At 39.3% G+C, this 22,375-nt stretch overlaps 1 protein-coding gene across 17 annotated transcripts in view; it reads right to left on the minus strand.

Moving 5' to 3' along the window:
• Positions 1 to 22,375, minus strand: part of MEGF11 (multiple EGF like domains 11) — a 280,422-nt gene that overhangs the window by 240,260 nt on the left and 17,787 nt on the right. For 2 of the 17 annotated variants that reach the window (XM_021407904.1, XM_021407902.1), the window contains exon 1: positions 19,642 to 20,464. The exons of the other annotated variants lie outside the window; for them this stretch is intronic. The gene's annotated coding sequence lies outside the window, so the exon portion shown is untranslated. Of the gene's footprint in view, positions 1 to 19,641; positions 20,465 to 22,375 lie in introns of those variants that run through there. 17 annotated transcript variants of the gene reach the window in all.

A 22,375-nucleotide genomic window follows, 5' to 3' on the forward strand; every position in this document is an offset into this window, starting at 1 on the left:
ACAACCTCACTGGGCAACCTGTTCCAGTGTCTCACCACCCTCACAGCAAATAATTTGTTCCTGATATCTAATCTAAATCGTCCCTCTTCCAGCTCAGGAGACCCCACCTCAAGTACTGCATTCAGTTCTGGAGCCCCCAGCACAGGAAGGACATGGAGTTGTTGGAGCAGGTCCAGAGGAGAGCCACGAAGATGATCAGAGGGCTAGAGTACCTCCCCTATGGGGACAGCCTGAGAGAGCTGGGGCTTTTCAGCCTGGAGAAGAAAAAGCTCCGAGGAGACCTTATAGCGGCCTTCCAGGACCTGAAGGGGGACTACAGGAAAGCTGAGGAGGGACTTTTTACAAGGCCATGTAGCAACATCTAACTCTAACTTGTCCTCACCAAGCAGACAATAATAGCTGATCATATCTACCATGACTTGCATTTGTAATTCACTGCAAATTAAAATGGGCGCTGCCATTGTTTTCTTCCAGCAGAATTGAGTTTTTACCAAGGCAAATGGCTATGAAACATATGATACATTGCAAAGCAATTAGTTTGTATTATTATTGTTAAAGTTCCTTTGCAAAAACATGAGAATTTTTAAATACAGATCAGTGTAGAACTGAATGGACCAACTCAAAAAATCTACCTGACATTCGTATCACATTAGAGAAAGAAATCTTCCTTATAAGAAGTGAACTTCTGTTTATTATTTCTATTTGTTCACCTCAAAAGTTGAATGATATTAAGAGCACTTAGATAATGCCTGACAATAGATACACACTAGTTTCATGCTTCATCAAATAAATTTACTTTACACTGATGCTACACAACACAGAAAGAGCGTGGAAAAATGACAAGAGAGGTACACGAAGCTAGAAATTTCATGCCACATTTAAATCTATTGTGATTCCAGTTGGGTCAAAAGAATTTTGGCCCAGTGCTGACGTATTGAATCGGTAGAGGCTCAGAGCAAACAAGCGTGCAATTTAAGAAGTGAAACATTAAAAACAAGGTGCAAATATATTTGTATAAGCTGAATTGTATCTATGAGTTTCTCTGGTATTCAAAAGATACTAAACATATGTATATATTATATCAGATATATATCAGAAAGCCAGTATCTCAGAACTAACATTTTAGATACCTTGTACCCGGAAGATCCTACTGCTATTCCCAATCTCACATCTAAGTCACAAATTCCTTTCATTCCTACACTAGAACGCTGCTAACAAGGGAGAACATCATTGGGACTTCAAAAATGGTTAGATTAAATGGTTTCGTTAGTTCAGAGTGGAAAGCTCCAAAGTTTATGTGAAATGTATGCATATGAAAGAGTCCTCAGCTTTGGTTTATATTTTCTTCTTATAATAATGGTGATCAGGATAGGTTTGTACTGTAACATTTAATATTGCATACAGCTTTCAACTTATAAAACCCCCCTTGCAAAAATGAATACTTAATCACGTTTTCTCATCAGATCATTAACTACAGCTGGGTATAATATGCTTGCACTAGGGTGAGCCTGACCAGAGTCAAATATCTAACAACAGATAAATTCTAAGACACAGTAAGACAGATATCTGTTTTAATTACATAACTTGTCAGTGAAAGATTCATTACAAAATTTTACAATAGTAATATTATATGTAAATTACATGTAAACAATTATAATAGCTGACTCTTTATAATAAAATAATATTAAAATATTATTAACTTCAATTTGTGAAATAAAAAAGATTTTTAAAACAAACACATGTACATCTGCCACAATAATGATTTTTTAATTTTATTTTTATTTTTTAGTATTCAGGCTTGGGCTTCGAGAGTTCCAAGTGGTATATTTCCTTCTTGATGTACTGATGCATTAAAAGGAATTATGCATATAAACTTGGCCACGGTAAGAAGAGACCTTCTGTCTTCCGCTGGATGAATATGATTATTCAGAAAAAGTTTGTGAAAAAAAAAAATTGAAGTGTCAGGGGAAAAAAAAAAAAAATCCAAAGAAAAGCAAGATTTTCAGTAATGAAATGTTTCCACCTGAAATCTTACACCAGAAGTAATTCAAATGGTCAATAAACTGTGGCTCCAACTAGTTCATAAATAGAGCAGATGTATTAATGCCTGCCTTTGTTTCTTTCACCCTAGCACTGGCTTACAGGCATTTCACTCACTCAAATGAAAGAACAAGGGTACTGGCTCTCGGGGGGGGGCTCTAATTCATCTGATCACTTAAGCTGCTGCACAGTAAAAGAAGACATTCATATGTTACAAAACAAATTAAAATATTGGTCCTGCAACGCTTCTGAAATGCTACTGAGTGTATTCAAACAGAAAGAAGAAATTTGGGAAGAAACATATCCAAGCTGAGTAAGGAACAGAGAAGGAACAGCACAAAAAGACTGACAGAAGTATGAGAACAATGTACATGTAATTACATGTACTACCACCCAGTTACAAGACTGCTGTCAGATCCGCAGTACAGGCCTTGCTGAAGCTGGAGATATATTATTAGAAAATGACTAGGAAGTAAGCTTCTGGCTTCTCAAAATGGTAAAACACATTTATCATGTCTTAATTTCACTGAAGCCTTCCTTACCTTTTGCCCTGAATGCTCTCTTCCAGCATGTCGCTGAGTAAGCCAGCGAAGCAGTAAAATCACCCAAGCAGACCAAGACAGTATCTCCTTTGGCAAGAACCCTGTAATGCCTGTGGGGTGGGGGGTGCTTACAGGACACGAGCTGCCATAGCCCTGCCAGGGAGTATGTGGAGACAGAAGCAGTGCAGGAATACATACAACTTTTTGGAAAAAAAACTTCCAATCACAGGCTGGGAATTCATATAAAAAGCAGACTACAATGCAAACCAGAAAAATAGAAACGCTCAGAACACTTTCCAAGCTTCTGCGTGGAAGTGAATTGAGAGAGGTTCCCTCTGAGTCTCAGATGAAAATTAGTGCATGTTCTGGTACAAAGTCATAGTACATTATTTTAGCAGTGGCACAAAACTCAGCCATTGTATGAAGCAGAACATTTCCTCCAGGTGCAGTGCATTTGAAGGAGGCTATTTCTGGCTATTTCTAAGTTAGATATGATTCAGTTGAACAAAGATTTTGCATTTAACTTGAAGTTGATTGGAAAACGTTATTGAGTTATCTCCAAACCAGATTGAGAATACAGCAGCAAAATTAAATAAAGGGATGAGCTTCATGGTCTCTTACTGTAGCAGTTTAAATTTGTTAAAGTTAATGGTATTTCTGTTGAATTACATCAGCTTTCTATCTGTAAAAGAACATGCTAGTATTAACTAAAATATTATCAGTGTATTATCAGTAGTCTGATGATCAATAGTCTTTTCAGTGCCTGCAAGACCAGAAAGGAAGACTGTCGTTTTGGACAGTCCAGTATAAACCGAGCAGACTGATGCAGCCACTCAAAGTAATCAGAAGACCTGGAATCCCACTAGATTCCTTGATGCTCCTGAACGTAGAAATTAAACAGTCACCAGAAACAATTACTTTCATCACCAAATGTTCTGAAATCTGTGACCATTCTTCTTAAAAACTGATCACAGTAATCGAAATCATAGACTTACCATTTTCTGGCCTGACCATTCCTCTGATTGATGCTGTGCTAAAAGATCCCTGTAAAGCACCTTATATCTGCCCACTGATACCTGGAGTGGATTGAGAGTGACAAATACCTTGGCATGCCACCAATTGCCAGTTATTTTTGGTTGGAATTCCAAATGCCAGCTTTTGCATTACAAGCCCTTAAGAGTTCAAACAGCATGCCTCCAAAACTGAGTTGGTTGGTGCCATAAACCACAGAGATTTAACAGTTGGAAATAAGAAAAATCACTGCATTTGGCACTTTAATTTCTGGAAATATACTGAAGTTCCAGTCAGCTATAAGCTGTTTGAGTGAAGTCCTTGCATCTATACTTTCCATTACACAGGTTTTCCTGATAACTGCCTTCAAATGATTCCACGTGGAATCAAGTAGGCTACTGCAGGGATTTGACACATATAGATGAGTGTACCCCAATCCTGACACAATGCTAGTCTTGCCAAAAATAGAATGCCTCTGGCAATGCAATTCTTTAAAAAGTACATTTGGAAGGAATAACAAATGGTAATTAATTGCCTCAAATGAATAACTTTGGCCTCAGTACAAAACCAGTTTGATTATACAAGACCACCTTCCCAGTTTATGGGTAACCCAATTCATAAAGTTGGAGAGAAAAGAAGTTTTGTTGTCCTTCATTCTTCTTCCTTGAAAATTGTACATCACTAAGGTTTTAGCTGATTTATGTATACATGCACACAGAGAGAAGCGAGCTAAAGAATATTCAACCTTCCATCATTTTGTTGCAGGCCATAGTGGAGCAACATGGGAATCAACTGCCTTAAACCTTTCAGGGAGGAGACGGAAATGCTGTTTCTCTTTGCTTAAGCTTCACCATATGAAAGGTTATAGGAGTGAAATGACTAAAAGGAGACAGCCTAACTCCTAACCTCTAAGCATCTCATGGTAGTTGCAAGTATTTGAAAAGTGCATGAGCAGAAGAGGAAATGGGGATTGGGTTTTGTGCAACTAAAGTGAAAACTGAGAAGGTTCTACTGTCTACATCAACAGGGGTACTGTGATAAAGATCATTTAAACATGAAGTATCACATCTTTCCTTTACAGTTTGGCCTTCTTCATCAGCTTTCCCAGGGTCTTGCTGATCTCTAGCCTCCAAAACACAGTGACACTCCAACCTGACCATCTGAACATTACGTGCCATCGAATTCCATCAAGCAACCACTGCATCCAAGCTAAAGATTCCCTGAGGTATCACTACGTGGCCCCCCAAAGACAGAGATTCCCCTTCTCATCTACCAGTTCTCCGACAATACATTAACTTCCATGCAAGTACCTGCTAGCCAACAAAGTACCGCCGAAGAGAGCACCTCACAGCTCCTGACCTATTATTACCCATCTGATCCCAGTAAAACCTATCAGTTTACTCAAACATATGTAAGAGTAGAATTCGGCCCAACCATTTTCTTTTCCATAGTGCATGTTTTGTTACAACCAGTAACAAATCAGCACAGTGTGGTGTAAACTAGCTGCTCTTAATCAGAAATGTACTAAATACCCATTTGACATCTGCATACATTGTTAGGCTCCTTTCTGCTCTGCATGCACAATTTAATTAGATGAGTAATAAATGTGTCAAATTTATCAGTGGTATAAAACCTTTGACTGTAGTGAATTTACATCCTTGATTTGTATTGTTCACAGATGGCTTATTATGGCTAACAGTGTTTACTTATTTATCCTAAATAATAATAATAATAATCTTTCATTTACATTGATTTGTCCAATTTTCCAGAGAGGAAACACAATCAACCACAAATAAGAGGAAAAAATTCAAAGTTGACTGATGAGATGCTGTTTTAAGACATTCCGTTCAATTACTCTAAAAGCATTCTCTCTTTGTTGCAACAGCACTTCCAAAATAAAGCCTGAAGTGCAACAGAAGTAACGTGAAAAACTAAACCAAAAGTCTCAGAAAGGATTTCCACATATCACATCTTCTTCTGCTGGGTGGTTATAAGTATTATACGTAGCCCACAGAAATTATTTGTTAGAATAGTTTCCTTGGTACAGTAATAGCAATTGTTTATTAATATTTTCCAAGTACATTTTCTTAAAAGTATTTTTTTTAATAAAGTGGAAAAACTAAGGTGTTGGATATTGAAATGATTGTAAAAGTCATGCTAGTAAGAAGGGAATTCATAGCAGCAGTTCTAGCTCAAGTTACAGTTTGCTGGTCAGCAGGATTCCTTGCAATAGCAAAGCCAGCGTTGTGTTCTGACCAGCCACTAGAGCAGCCCTTCTGCCCCTGCATTCACCATAGAAAGAGACCAGGAAAACAAAGGAGATTATACAGAGAAATGCTGCTGTGTACTTGCAACTATGTGCTGCAGCTGAAGACCAAATATTGGACTAGAAAAAATTTGATCTAACCCAACAAAGCCATTGTTATGTTGTTTCATTTTTGTATAATGTTCCTTAGTGGGAGATAGTCTCTGTGAATTACTTCTTCCCTATCTCCCCTGGTATCAAGTTATATACTAATATGTTGGAAAGTCTGTGCTTAGGTCCTAAAACATTAATCCAAAATGCACTAACTGAACAATTCTTTTGAATTGAATTGGTTTGGAATTAGGCCCAATAAACTGCTCTACTCTCAAAACCATAATAGAGAAGAGAATTGACTAGTACCAAAGTTTATTACACAGCCAGTGGACACAAATGCATTCAATATAATCAAGTTGCTACTTCTCATATTTTAATTATAGGAGAAGCATTGTAAAAGTCAGAATTCCATTAAAAACATGCAGTTTAACAAGACCTAATAATAAAATTTTTATCAATAGGAATATTCAGAATTAACTTTCTGTGTACAAATTAGATTTTAAATAGCAGGTTCATTTCTCTGGTGATCTAATTTAGGTTTTGGTATAAAACAAATGTTTCAAACACATAAAAAACATCACATGGTAAATTTTCACCCCTAACGTTTTCCAGCTGGTCTCTAATAACTATTCCTAATTGCACTTGTTCAAAACTGGATTTATGAATCTCAGTTATACTTGTTTTACTTATCCTACAGCAATTTTCAGCACCAACCAAATCCATTTCAAGACAGAGAAAGGTTTTATGTAGGTGACAGAATAATTATGAAAATAAAGAAGAAAATGCCTTTTATACAAGTTAATTTTTGTAATTTCACTTCAATAATCCAAAACAGAAAATGCAGCATGTAATAACCATTCTGGGAACTTTGCTCATTCCATAAGTTACAAGGTACTTCTATTACTAGGATATTCAGCTTTGCTTGCATGTCCTACTGTGAACATTAAGATTTACATCATTCCCAGTGAATCTATTTTAATTTTCTTTCCAAACTTAATACCCTGATTCAGCAAAGTATTGAGAAACAAGCTTAATTCTAAGCACACACTGAAAACCTAAGTCAACATAAATTTTCCAGCATTCATGCAGGGCAGATTCGGAAAGGTTGCTACGTGCATGTTTCTCTTTAATGTCACTAAACCATCAGCGCGCACCACGTTAGCCATTTACCTAGTTTGTTAACAAACGTCCCCTGTTGTGAAACATACGTTAAAATACATCCTTGCAAAACAATGAGTTCCCTCCATGACTCATGCATGGTCCAAAGACCAGTTCTCACTTGACCTCACTACAAACAAACGTAGGCCATACAAAACTTTCTGTCACATTACTGAGAATATATAGAATAATATAATAGAATATTACTGAAATATATATATATATTTATCCCCATATACATGAATAAATTTCTACACTTTTTTTTTCCCCCCTATTACAGAGTCTCCTACAGCTTTCCCAGATGGTCAGGTAGCGGCTGCTCCTTGGGGGGGGGGGGGTCATCATATGCTCTACAATCAGCAAGTCTTGTCTCTGACTAACATTCAGATCTCTGACAAATGTCTGTGAAACCAGAGCTGGAGAACAAAACCCTTATGCACTGGGGCAGGATAAAAGGTTCTTCTCTGGCAAATTCTGAAAGTCAAAGTCATTACATCTAATGTAACCATTATGAACATTCTCCTTGTACCCACTTCTAGCCAAAACAATGAACCAGGCTGACTTATTTCTGCAAGTTTCTGTTCAGTGCTAGGCAGCATACAGACAAAAATGCTATTTTTACAACATTACGTTACAACATTGTCTTCTTGCTCCAGCCAAACATTTTGGCTTGACAAATTGGCTTTGGATACGTGTTAAGTAATGCACAATAAATTCTTACCCAAAAGAAAAAGAAATGTTTAATTGCATGCAAACCTCTGCTCTGGATCCAAAATAGTTAACACATATCTGCTGTCCACTCAACATTTTCCTTAAAAGCTGCTGTGGGGGGGAAAAAAAAAAAATAAAAAAAAATCAAACTTCTCCCCAGAAGTATTATGATTGAAAGTAGCAACTTGAAAACAGTAATGTTCTATGGGTTCCTGTGAAGAGGATTCTCCAGTGCTCAGTAGGGTGAACCCAACCTTCTGAAGAATACTGATCCCATTATTCAGTTTTGGTAATTAAAATGTTTTCTAAATGATTGTTTCTCAGCAGGAAGAGATTGATTAATTTTAATGCATTATTGTATTTTAGCATGGAACAACTGTTTCTTTTTTTCCCCTCCTCTTGTTCCTACCATTTGCAGATGAATTATTTAGACTTGAAGATTTGTCTACTGTATTTGACATGATGTTTCAGGGATTGAGTAGAAAAGCCCAAAGAGTGCCTCATCGTTTGCAAGTTCAATTTCTTTCAATTGGGATATTGATTAGCTGGGCATATATCTTGAAGAAGTGGGTTGGCTCAGAGAACATAGATCTAAAAAGTATGATTTTAACAGAATTTACATATTTAGAAATGCATTTAGGGTTTTCACTACGTTTCCTCTTAAAAAAAAAAAAAGCAGCAGCTTTTCTTTCTTAATGAGGCCAGAGAATCTGATTTAAATATCTTATAATCTAACACTATGAGCACCATTTACAAATGTAGTGCCTCTTCAGAAACACAGACCCTAATTTAGACCCAAGTTCTAAGTACCTTAAATCACACCCATTGACTTAGTTGACTTTGAGTTATTTAGCTATTACCTGCTCACACAAGTACTATAAAAACTGAAGCTGGAGTCATCTGGATAGCTAACTTCAAACACTAGTTATCAAAACTAGATCCTGTCAATCTTTTTGAAGAAAGAGTTGCATATACCTTACAATTCTATCACAGCAAGCAATCTTTTAAATAATGAAAAGTACTTTGTGCTTGTGTTCATCTTTCGCAGTGATTTTTATTTGTGTAGAATCAGTGCTGATACAGATGATCTAACACTAAGTAGTTTCCTCAAATGGTTCTTCTACTGCTTCCAACATATATTTTTTTCCTTCCCCCCCCCTTTTTCTTTACTCAAAGACTTCTACTTGATTACAGTTTAGAGGAAGGAAAGTCCAAGGTGATTTTAACAAACAATGAAAGTTTACTTACATATCCAGTTCTGTTTTCAAGCAGACTTCAGATAGTTGACAAAACCGATAACCAGACCTTCTCAAAGGAAACTATTACCATCCAATGGCACAAAATAGAGCAACAAATTGGAACAGAACTAATTGTCTTTGGACTTACTAGCAACCAACAGCAGTCACCTCCCCAAAATTAAAAGAGAAATGCACGGAGTAGACTGATCTATATCAAATACAAGACTAATTTGTCTAGGGATGCATACAGTATTAGCAAGGACTTTGCACAGGATCTTGGAACACTCTACAAATACGCTAAGATAAGAAAAAACATCAGGAGCATTAGGATTCTCAGAAAATATAACACATTGATATCAGAGCAAATCTTTGACAAAGCCAAAAACAGGCTTCACCTTTCCTGATTCTGTAACATCTTTTTCTGGCACTAGACTTATCCAATCAACAACAGTAATCATTACATTTATTACTTAATATCAAATTCACAAAAGCATTAGGAGGTCCCAAGCAAAATGAAGGTCTATATATTGTGTAAAACATCCAAAGAAACTGTCCTAAAAACCTTACTGTCCTACATATCTCCAATGAAAGTCTCATGTTCAAAAGAACAGCAAGACTTCAGTGCAGCTGAATATCCCAAATGCTAACACTTTCCATCAATGTGGACTTAGCTTCTGTTCAGATTTGAAACTCAATTCTGATAGAAGTAGCAAACAATAAAAGGTGATGTCCTTCACACAGAAAAGCTACAAATGTATGTTACAATACACTAGTGAGCAACAAAAGTACTGCATTATATTTTTGGCAAATGTTGTACAGATTTAAGTTTCATGTACTATTAAAAATAATAACATTATTGTACAAGCACAATGGTATGAAGATCACCTTCTCGTATTTCTAAATACTCTAGTATCTGATGTTGTTGAGTAATTACTTTCAGCTGTATAAGTACAATTCTTCATCCATGTTGAAATCCTACATAATGAATAACAAGTTATAGTACTAATGCAAGAAAATACTTATGCTACAAGAATGTCTTTTTTTTTTCTTGTTATGATAGCGTTGCCCTTGGAAGAAGTGAAACAGCATCTGATAAGTTCTTTGCAATACCAGGCAAAGTGTCACTAGGAATATCAATAATCTTATATAGAAAAAAGTTGACTCACCCAACCAGTGATGGGGGCTCTGGTTACAGAACAGTCCTTCTCAGGAAGTGGCCTTAAATGAGCACACCCAGGGTCCCCCTGTTCCAGTCAGGTAGGAAGCACCGGTGAATTGCTTGCACCTGTGCTTCCTGGGCCAGCCATCCCCTTCACCAGGTGCTCAATCATCAGTTCAGGACCTGACATAACAGTTCCCTTACAGACTGGTAATAATCAACACATTTATTTAGTTCATACAGAGATATCCTAGAGCTTAGCTGGTAAGAAAGAGTCTGACTAGCAGCTGGGGTTCTGGTAGGAAATGCATACGTGCAAGCGCTGCCTCCTCTGCGAGTTGATCAAGCAGTCTAAACTGGGATCAGATCTGATTGTAAGATCTTTCTCACTGTGCCTTAAGAATTTACTGAAAGTGACATAACACAAGAGCAGATGCACCAACTCTCACATGCGAAGTCAGCTTATAGTGTACAATGTAGCCTCTTCGTTGCCATTTTTTTGCTTACTAACTTATATAGTTTCTTCCACAGAATGTGCAAAAATTAAAAGTTGATCTTACTTTTTACTTTTCCCACACAATGTAATAAACAAGTGGTATTCAAGCCCCCCAGAATATGCAAAATAGACCTTTCTAAATGTAAAAATTAACCTTTCGGTAAAAAGAGTCAATGTTCCTAAATGGGTTCACTGAAGTAAATCCAGTGCTAACAGATCTATAAATGCTGTCTCTTGGCAATAGCAAAACCAAAATAAAACAGAAGTGATAACAAGAACTTCTGCAATGTCTTCTAGTGAATTCAGTGTCCATCAAAGAACATTGGGGAAGTGCGTTCACTTTGCAGTGTCAGCTGCTAAGTATTTAAACTCATTGCAGTTAGTTTTGAAAGATGACATCCTTAAGCACTTACGCATTTCAGAAAGCTAAGGTTCATGTGCATACTCAAATATTGTCCTTTCAGAAGATTTATGTCCCCTTTTTGTGCTACTTTCTCCTCTAGGATGAAGTCAAATTCCTTTCTGTCTTCCTAACTCTAACTTTCACCTTTGACTACCAGATTCTCAAGAAAAACAGTGGGAAAGCTGCCTTGCAAAGGCATTGCAGGGCCAGACACCGCAAATTTGTTGTACCAGCTTGGTGGCAACTGTTCAGAGTAGAGGGGGAGCACACAGCTAGAAGAGTTTGTTAAGCATACAAGTATGGCCACGTCTCGTGAGGAAGTGGAAAAGGAGCACTGAGTCACAAGTCCTTCCCCCTTCTGGGTGCTGCTTCAAGCACAATTCAGCAGGACAGACTACTCAGGTCTTAACAACATGTATGCATTCCTTCAAGTAAATACAGGGTGCTGTATTACTACAGTTTATGCTACGGCGGCACTTTTCCAAGCTCAGAATACGTATTTGCCTTCTCCTTAAGTATATTCTGCACATTAGTAGGCTGCGTATGAAAGTCAGAATCTATTTCATCCTAGACTACCTGTGCAAACACATCTTTTACAACAGTCAACAGAACTACAAGTCTATATTCTGCTTCCAATGCACATTATTTTAACCAGCGCCAAGAATAAACCAAACAAAATGCAGAATATGATCAGAAAGCAACAGCCTGAAGAAAATAGACTAACATTCTTTCCTTCCTTCCTTCCTTGGTATATTCCATAGTCCACACAGTTACAGCTGCAAAAATCCTTCAGAGTCATTTTTCTGGACTTCTGGGAGCTTCGAATGGAGCAAAAGAATTGGGCCTGTAGGTCTGCTGTTTTTTGAATACATGCATACAGAACAATGTAAACCTAGTTCTCCACTACACAGAGAATGCATACTGTCCTCTTCTGAGCATTATGTCAAGCTGCCCTTCCAGTGGAGAGCTTTATCCTCAAACAAAGCTTAAAAGAATGCTAGGGAGGATAATATAAAAGAAAAGACCTGCAGAGAAATAAAAGAGCAGGGAAAAAAACAGCTGATAAAAAAAATGAGGAGGACGCCTGGATTATCTAGAAACCATCAGCTTTAAATGCCGGACATTAATCAGTGCAGAAGCATCCTGCTAACAGTTTCTACTTTCCACTCTCTGCCAGGCAAAAGAATTGTGTACACCATGCACAGAACTGATTCCTCACTTTCCCATTCCCATTTAACTTATATTTTTCTGAGTGAGTCTTTTGTTGTTAAATTTTGTTTAGCTGTCTCGTTCCCCCCTCTTGTTTGTATTCCTAATTATGGTTCTTTTTCTTGCTCTTTTCTATATATAAAGTGACTTTCTGTATCATTTCTACCCACACAACTCTGCCTGCCAAGCTATTTTCTATTGCCTTTCTTGTTTAACATTGTTTGCCCCTTATTCAGAGTTCCCACATATTTTTTATTTTACAGATCAGAGCAAATGGAAAAGCTCTGTTTCCAGGCTGCACTCAGTTCATCCACAAACAATCCCTTGAACGTATTTGACAAACAAATTTCTTTTACAAGGTTATCATCCAAAATGATAAAATATAAGTGGGAAAGAGAGACGAAGAAAAATAAAACTTAAAATTGCCCGTGGATTGGAATGGACATTATACGTGCCTCAACTTCTAAAAGCACCCACTGCATTCATCCCATTTGTCAACAGACACTTTGCTATCTTCTGACCACAAAGAGCAGATGGTATTTTGTCATTTGACAGATCCCTGTTTGCATCGGTCACAATCCTTGCCCTAGAGAGATGGTAATCCAGTGAGGTAACAAGTGGCTGGATCCTCTCCTGCAACAGATATTACCATGAAAACGAGTCTCCTTCCGTTGGTAGTTTACAAATCTTTCTGTACATTTTACTACCATTATTACAAATAAATGTTTACTAAATGTAATTTAGCACTGTTGTAGTTTCTGAGACTTACTCCTAGTAGCCCTCACTGCAGAAACTGCATCTAATCAATCCTCAATTGCTATGCAAATATATCCTATAGGCTACTGATGTCTTCCCTTTCAAACACTTAATACATAATTAATGACAGCTATAATGGCACCAAAGGCTCTAAAAGAAAAGAACTTCTCTCTATAATTTATACTTGCCACCACTAAAAAACACTGATATGTTGGCGCACTTATTCAAGATTTTTGCAGTCTTCTGGAAAAGTGATTATTAATTCTAGTCAGTGTCTGCAATGACTGTACTTTTCTTCACAAAACAAAACTCTGCCTAAGTATAATGGTTATTTCATGTCCTAACATTACCTGGAAAAACCAAGGATTACATCCAAAAGTCCTCGTTCTGGGAAAGCTCACAGAAACTTGAAGTTCCTAGGAAAACCATCACTCAGTATTGTATATGAGATACATATGCAAATGCAAAGTTTTCTCCTAAAACTGTCAAAACTATGATACCTGGACTAAAGCTTGGGCTTAGAAACGTCAATTTTCAAAATTGTTCTTTCATCCATTTCCAACAACTCTTTTAGTCTTCCTACCTTTCTATACAAATAAAATGAAAGCAAGGCTTTATGATGAAAGTGCTGAGTCAATCTCTTCGGATTCGACTAATTGAAAAGTTAGGTATCTAGCCCAGTCAGGTCTGCTCGTCCACTTTGAAGGAAGAGTGGCCCAGACATCATACCCAGAAGGCAATTCATCCTAAAGATATCTACTACCTGCAGAAATAAGACTCCAAATGCCTACTAAACTCTTGGCAAAGAAATATTGGTACAAAAGTCATCTTTCTCTAGAGTTTTAGTGCATGATTACTCACATGACCTTTTGTAGAATGTAATGCATAATAACCGTGAGAAGTAAATTTTCTGATACTTGAATTGAATCTATAAAATAACTGATTGGACTTGTTTGGTTGATTAAATGCCTACCTGAAATATGCAGAAAAAAGAAAATTAGAAGAGGAAAAGAGATGAAGAACATTGCTGCACTGGACATTTTTACTAAGTTTGAGAAATAGTAGGTGTTATAACTTTAATGGTTTTGATTTGCCTTATCCATTTCAACACACACAGGTTAATACAATTTGAAATTAATCAGCCACCAATACTTTAAAGTGATATTTACAGCTTTTACATTTAAATGAAGACAAACAAAAGTATAATTTATGCTATAATAATGCCATATACAGTATCATTGTTTTAATTCGTTAATAGAATTAAGCTAGCTGTGGCAAGTAGATAAAAACCCTGTGAACAGTGAAACATTGCCACAGTTTGTCTTGTCAAGGCTTCTGCTTCCAAGAATATTTATGATTTTACTGTTCCTTGAGAACTATAAATGACACAGCATGTCAATGAGACAGCTTCAATCTTAGTTCTGGATGTAAATATCCATTCTGAAGTATAATTCAATCTCCATCCCCAGATAACCCCAACAAACAAAGTGTTTAATACTGGTCTTCCTGCCAAGGAACAAATTCTTTACCTTGTACTAACCCCCACGAGTTCACCAAGATTGCAAGGAATGAAAATGAATGCAGCATTTTGTTGTGAATTAAGTAAGCACAAATCAGACCCCAACGTACAAAGTGCAATGGCAGTTTTCTGGAATGTCTCCCTGTGAAGTAGGTACTAGACTAGGACGCACAACTCATTTGACAAACAGAGTGTCAGTGAAGTCACCTACCAGTGTCCTATGCTGCTACCAAAAGTGTGTTGGCTGCTAAATGACTTTACATTCTTTTTCTTTTTTCTACTAAGCTTATTTTAGAAAGGTTGTATATCAATCTGGAAAGTGCTGTGAACACGATGTTATCATAATGGTACCATATGCCAGTCGACTACTTACAAATCATCCATGCTTCTCTCGCTTGGTAGATGTTAAAAGCATGATAAAGAACTTTATTCTCCTCCTGCTTACGCTGACTTTCTATCAGTGTACTTCCATACATTACGCTTGTTTAAAAAATAAAAAATTGTACCAAAGCCTCTGTTTTCAAAGGCTCTTAAAATGCATGCCTCTCTCAGATGACTGCTTTTGCTATTTCAATAATTGTCTCAAAAACAGACATGGGTATTAAAGATTCAAACTATGGAAAAGTAGAAAATGCTCCACAGTTATCTCACCTAGCAGTACTATCTGCAGATAAGTTGCATCCTCTAAGCATTGGAGCTTTTGATTTGCTTTCTTGTTCTGACAAGAGGAGGCAAGTATGAATTCTGATATTTCATCTCAGTTTCTCTGTAGTTTGTTGGCAAATTTCACATGTGACTAACTTTTAAGGAATCATATTCTGGCAGTTCTCTGGTTCCTTTTTAACTCTTCAAATTACTTTTCACAGTGACTATTACTGCTCATAAAATGCGTTGAGTTGAAAACCCTAGAAAATGAAGTATATGAAGCCACAGCACAGAACTATTTTTACTTAGGCTCTGCCTGGAAGAGGAGTAAGACACAGTAGCTGTCTCTAGCAGCAAATCTGATTTCAGGCTCTTGCCCATTCATTCATTATCCTCCACAGAGTCAGGCTGTTACTAGGAGAAATTCTCAGTGCCAGTTTTTATTGCAAAGGAAAAAGTTAGGCTTACCAGCACTGATCTTGCTTGCAATCTGGTTCAAGTTGGATGCGCTCTTCTTTCCTACTGTGTTTCTGTGAGCTGGCAAAGTGGTGACCTTCATCCAGCATCTCTCTCCCTCTCTCAGAAAGAAGCGTTCATACAAATTTCAGCACTTTCCCTTTAGAGCAGCAGACAGACAGGAGAAACTGCCTGGAGGGCTTAGCACTACCATTCATATACAAGCGCTTGTAAACACACATATCTTATTAGAGAATTCTGGCTTAGTCTTTGAACATCCTGACTAAATACCTCAGATTCTCCAGGCTGCAGTCCACTGTTCTACAGCTACTGACTCTCATCTTCACAAGGGCATGGAATATTGTCTCTTCATGAATCTAGTAATTAATTATTAATTCCGAAAATAAGATCCAGTTTCATAAACTCTTGAACAAAATTTCTCCTCTCTATATGCATGCCCCAATTGTACGTCACTCACAGGAATCATACAGAAGTATCATGTCAGGATTCATCTGGCAGTCCTTAAAGCTGATTCTGTTTGGGATTTGTCTCCTTTGAGAGTAGCTCTCTTAATTTTCTGCAAGCTCTTTCATCCCTCTCACCTTAACACACAGAACTTCCTCGCAAAGTTTTCAATTGGTTTTGTGCAAAGAAAATTACCAATTGCTACTGCAGCACAGTCAACCAGCACAGTACAGAGCAATGAGGCAGGGGGTTTTTTTTGTCTTTCCCATTAACATCTAGGCAACCCTTTCCAGGAGTAACTCATTTATTCACAATGATAACTGTATCTATTTTCTCGGTTAAAAGTTTTCCATATGTGGGCTTCAGTAATATCTGAGAAAACCAGGGAAGGATTCAGTTCCCTAAAGATGGATGCCAACTGCTGTTTAAGATGCCCTGGGAAAACCAAGATAGCTGCATAGTGCACCAGATACGACAGATGCCTCATAGGACAAGTGAATGCTGATAAGCAGCAACTACAGACCAGATAGGTTACTCCAGAAAAGGCAAGATGACGGAAGCCTGAATCCTACTGGAAACTCCAACGTGGTCCAGCATTCATCACCATCAGTGGAGAAACTCCCAGTGACTTTGGCTTTGCACTGAAACTAGTCTCTGACTTTTGCACCATTTGCATGGGAAGGAGGGGCTGCGTAAGTAACCCTATGCCTCCCAGCACTCCTCCACAAGACACAACCAGAACTGATGTATTTGCATTAAAAGACAGTAACAAAGAGGTGTGTAAATAGGTAATTCAAAGCCAAGGTGGTAAAGATGGATAGTTCGTGGGAACCCCAACACCCAATTTCTATGCACCTGAAAGTACACAAAAGCCAACAGCAAGCATACATGTTGTAGCTCTTACAGCGAAAAAACTAGCGTGCTGTAATTCCATAGTCTCCCAAGCCTCCAGCCTCCATATTTGTTTGTACTTTTGGTTTTGGTTTTGTTCAAAAAAAGCTTATGGCTTTCACATAAAGTACCTGGGAAGTGAATAAAGTCTCTATTTAAATTCTTGCCCCAGAGATTTGCACAGCAGTGTCACTAAAAGTAGTAATTATATAGAAGCTTTTTAGTATAGAGTGGTATGCACCACTTCTCTTTTTAAGTTGAACAGCCATAGTAGCATTATAAATATTATATTTAAATAGTAGCTCAAACCACATGGCTTTGAAAACAATAATGAAGTACATACTTTGTCAGAGCATAGAATTAGAAATGACTTCACTGACAAGGATAAAAGGGTTTCAAGAACTGTGACCGCTCTACAGAGAAATAGTTTATACAGGCTTTACTTGAAGGTACGTTCCCAGTTCCAACATAATTAACTGTTTTCAGAGGTTAATAGTTTTGCCGCATGCATTTGCTTAAATATTAAGTCTGCCTAATGTTTAAAGCACAATGGATGATTCCAAGTAAAAATGGCTGAATGCCCCATTCATAGTAAATACACGCAACTTACTAGAAGAGAGCTCTGTCTTCTATCTGATACTTGGACTATTAACATATTTAATTGTAAAAACAAGAGACCAGATTAGTCCTTTTTCAACAATTAAGCAATAGGGACAACACAATTTATCCTGACATTTTGTATTTTACCTCAGACATCTTTTTGTGTGTTTTTGGGGCTTTTCTAAACTGGAATTATGAAATCTTATCAAGCATATGAATGAATAGAAAGACAACACTGACCATTTTCAACACTTCATATGTTGAAACACTTTCACCACACACCATAGAACTTTCACAATTCCATAACAGATTCACTTGGCTATTAACAAGAAGCAAAAATAAAACTAAGTTCAACAGTTTGAACATTGAAGAAGTCTCCAGAGGTTGTTGCTGACACATAAGAACTCATGCACTTGCACTTAAATTGATTTTGCAAACACTTATTATTATCCTTAAGCATGGGTACTTAGGAGTATTTACCATCCTAATGCAAGATTTATTTGCTTTTAGTTAGCCCTACTATTGACAAAGTAAGAATCCATCCATCAGATTTTACTCCGAGAAGGAAAACATGTGGAACTTAAGAACAAAGTGGACATATAAAGAAGGTCCAAACAGAGAAGGGCAGAAGAGCTTTGAACGCGCTCTAAGGGAGCTCTAACAGAACAGGGAAGATTCGGACTTAGACTTGGGTATACCAGAAGAAACCTCCACAGAATTAATCAGTTCAGCGATGTGAAATTTAAAAACATAAGATCTATTCACATGATTGAGATTTCTATTACTAAAATAGAAGACTGAGTGTGACAGGAGTGTTCTCTCCTGTTTGACATGATATACAAGGTAAATCGGCTGGTACATTTTAGTTAATTCATAATTAATGTTACACATTTATGCTCTAAACCAGGTTATCATAAAGACATAAACTGTAGGATTCCCTTTAGTTAACTTTGGACTTCCCTCCTGCTAGGGAGGGAACCACAGCCTTCGCAGTACTTAGTGGTCACAGGGTTTATTTAAATCTTCAACCCCTGTGATACCGTGAGAGACCGGCTGCCCTGCTTTCACATTACATTGACCCTCTCAGGACCATGCAGATGCCCAGTGCTTTTAGTTGAATATTAATAAACACAAGAACTCTATGCTGTCACCTGAGGATCTCAGCTAAGCACTGAGAGATGCTGATGTCCTCACACTCCCCAAATTCTCCCTCTATGTTTGCAACCATCTGGCAGAGTGGCAAAAGTCCCTCCCATGCAAAAGAAGGGAACGTTCGGCAGCACTGAGTAGCACCAGTGAGAGTACGATTACACCAGCTCCCAACCTCAAGAAACCGAAGCTGTCACTTACACACTGCATCCTACAACTTCTCCCTCGTGCCTTTTCCCTACTCCAAATATCGCCTTTACCATGAGCCCTGTTAAGTACATGCACGGGAAGCAACACGACCGCGAGCAGCGAGGCGTCATCCCGAGTCCTGCCGCCAGCGCAAAGCAGCAACCCGAGGACGGGGACATGCGGGGACAAGTGTGCCTCCGGCAACCAGAAGAAAGTTGGTGCTTACACGACACCCCAGAAAGCCATACCGTGCGCGTATGTGTCGTGGAGGGGTGGTTCCGAGAGAAGCGCTGATACGGGAGAGTCCTAATAAATCCATAAGGTCTCCCCTACGCACATATCTCTTAGATCAGCACTTCCAAAATCATCAGGAACCCAGAGAAGGCTTGCGGAAAGGGACAGAAGCCGATGACTGGAGAGAGATCGCCCCCTACCCTGCCCCTAACTTGTCCGGGGTGCTCAGGAAGCTCCGGGAGGAACAGGGAAAGGGACTTCTTCCCTTGCAGACAGAGGGTGCAAAGGGAGCTACCTGCCCCACAGCAGCATCTCCGGGAACAAACGGGGCGTGGGGGCCGCAGCTGCGGGTAGGGGGCTCCGGCACCGCTTTCCCCACAGCGCCCTGCACCTGTCCCGCCCCGCACCTACCTCGGCGGGACCCGGGGCCGGATCACCGCCGTCGGGGCCGGATCCGCGGGGCTGCTGCGGCGGCGGCGGCTGCGCGGCGTTGCGAGAGGCGGCGGCGGGAGGCGGCGAGCGGCAGCCCGGGCTGCAACGGCCGAGCCGGGGCCGCTCGCACGGGGGCACCGCGCTGCTGCCGCTGCCCAGGACGGGGAGGCGATGCTGCTGCGGGGGACTCCGAGCGCCTCTTTGGCTCTGTTAGGAAAGTTACCGCGGCCACACGACCCACCTTAAACCCGCCTCCCCGCAGGACCTGGGGGAGGGAAAAGGAGGAGGAAAGAGGGAGGAGACAGGGGTGGGGGCTCGCAGCCGATCAGTCCCCAGCGCAGCACCAAGTCACAACAGCATCTCTCGGGCTGTCGCTGCGGGGCTCGGCGCACAAGCGTAGCTCCGGCAGGCGCCAGGCTCCGCTCCCCTTGGATTCTCGCATTTACACGCGGCACACGGGGCCAGCTTTAGAGCTCAGAAACTTTCCCCATTCCAGTAGCGCTGATAGTAATTTTTGGCTTGTTCGTTTGCTCGTGGTTGGTTTGCAATCCGGTGATCTATTTAACCAATTACTGTGTGGGGTGGTTATGCAGTGCAGAAACCTTGGGTGTCACGTACTATTTTTTTACTCTTCGATTCAATTAAAATGCCGTAAATAGACTCAAAGGACAAAGAATCAGACGGGCACTCTGGCATCTCAAGGTTGCAACCCCACCAGCTCAGGTGGGAACGAGGAAACCAACCTCTACAGCTGAGGCAGAAACACTCGGCAGAGGGCAGATGAAAAAAACCCCAAACAAACAGGTCCTGCCTCTCGCAGCTGAAAGAACAGAATCTCGAGAGCAGACTTCTATCTAACTCTGTGGATGTGCTTAGCGGGAGATCACGCAAACTTCTGGAACCATTTCAAGGTGCCTCAGTTTGTAACCGCACGCATGCATGCAGTTGCAGGGGCACACAGCCATAGGCAAATACATGCAGTTCTCTGACTACCTAAAGCAACCCTTGGATTGAGAGAGGCTGGCTAGTGCTGATGCCAGGCAAGACTGAGAGGATGCTAACAGACAGACAAAAGCATGATGGAAAATATACTTCTTCTCTAGCATCCTCTACCGTCCAGGCTATCTGCCCTTGCACTGTCAAACTGGCTGCACCACTGCTGCTTTTTAGGGTGGCTCAGTGCAACTGGATGCCACAGATATCAGGCAGGGAATGAATCATACCCCATGGTTGTAATTTCCTTCCAGAAGTTACAAACGTATGATAAAAATCTTTTGATTAAAATGCTTATGAGAGGTGATTTTAACAGCTGCACTAACTTAGCTTGTAGCCAACAATGGTATGATCATACAGTCATTTTAAGATGAAATGCTATTTGTGTTATGCAGCATTACTGATTATTTTCTAATTAGAATAACACTTGCCAAGATAAGGCTTAACATCTCAGTATGTTAGACACATAAGACCGAGTCCCCATTTGATAATACAGCAAAAAGGCTAATGAACACTTTGTCATTGTAGCCACGTGATGACTCCCACATCATCCTAGATTTTATGTACAGGTGAGACTGCCAAAATCCTTTGTCCTGCGCTGTGCATTTCATGGTAACACGCCAGTGCATGACTGCAGGTAGATGGCAGAGTTTCAGAATGGATAGTTTGGGTCAGCGTTGTTGCCCTGTTTCCATGAGGGGCTCACAGCCGCCTTCCAGTCTCCTCAAAAACTTCTCCATTCCCACCACTGCTTTTACGCCTCCAGGTCCCTCACCTTCCCCTCGTGTCAGTCTGCAGTGCTCCCAACATCTTGCACCAGCCACCTAAACTAGGAGAAGGGGACAGTGGAGAATACGAGCTGGCAATGACTGCTGGTTTACCCACTTCTTTTTTGCAAACCCAGCTCCACACTTTCTTGCTAGCTCCAGAAGGCCATTTTTCTTCATTAGCTATGGTTAAGGCAACCTGACCAGGATCTGCAGCACTACAAGCGCATGAGATGAATTTATCCCCATTTTTCCCTTCCTGTTTTTAATTATTTTTTACAAACATGCTAATAATGAATATCAATAATAAATTAGCATTCACATTTATTTATTAAATTATTTTCAATATTTAATAAAATGGAATAGATCAAATTTGAACTAGACTTATTGAATAAAGGTAATTAGTTTTATTGTTTGTATAGGAATATTGAAAACACCAGTTGCTCTATACTGATGGCATTGTTTATGACTCAGCGCTGTCACCAGATTCCAGTTGGGGAATTATTCAGCCTCCCTGATCCTTCTTTTTAAAAAAGAAATGCTGTCTGAAATGCATGAAGACAGAACCAGTCTATTTAAAATAAATCAGGCCAGCTAGCTGCTCTAATTTTTTTTATACTTTTTTTTTTTGTCTTTTAGAGCTCTTTAAAACTTCCCAGAGAAGCCTCCTGTCAAAGGATGACTGCCCTGAACATCAAAAACCAAGACAATACATTGTTGCATGAATGTTTACAGATGTTCGAGACAAAGTATTCACTCCTCCTGCTCCTTTTCATGCAAATTCCCATACGGCTCAACTGTTTCATTTGGAAACAAAAGTATAGTCTTGGTATTCTCTGAAATATAGCTATCTATTTGAAGGGTAGTAGACCTTAGAAATGTCAATGCATTTGGCAACAGATATGTTTTACATCTGAGGTTGACTAATAATAAATGAGTATTGTAGTAGTCTG

Source organism: Numida meleagris, chromosome 9, assembly GCF_002078875.1.
Source record: "Numida meleagris isolate 19003 breed g44 Domestic line chromosome 9, NumMel1.0, whole genome shotgun sequence".
Lineage (NCBI taxonomy): Eukaryota > Metazoa > Chordata > Aves > Galliformes > Numididae > Numida > Numida meleagris.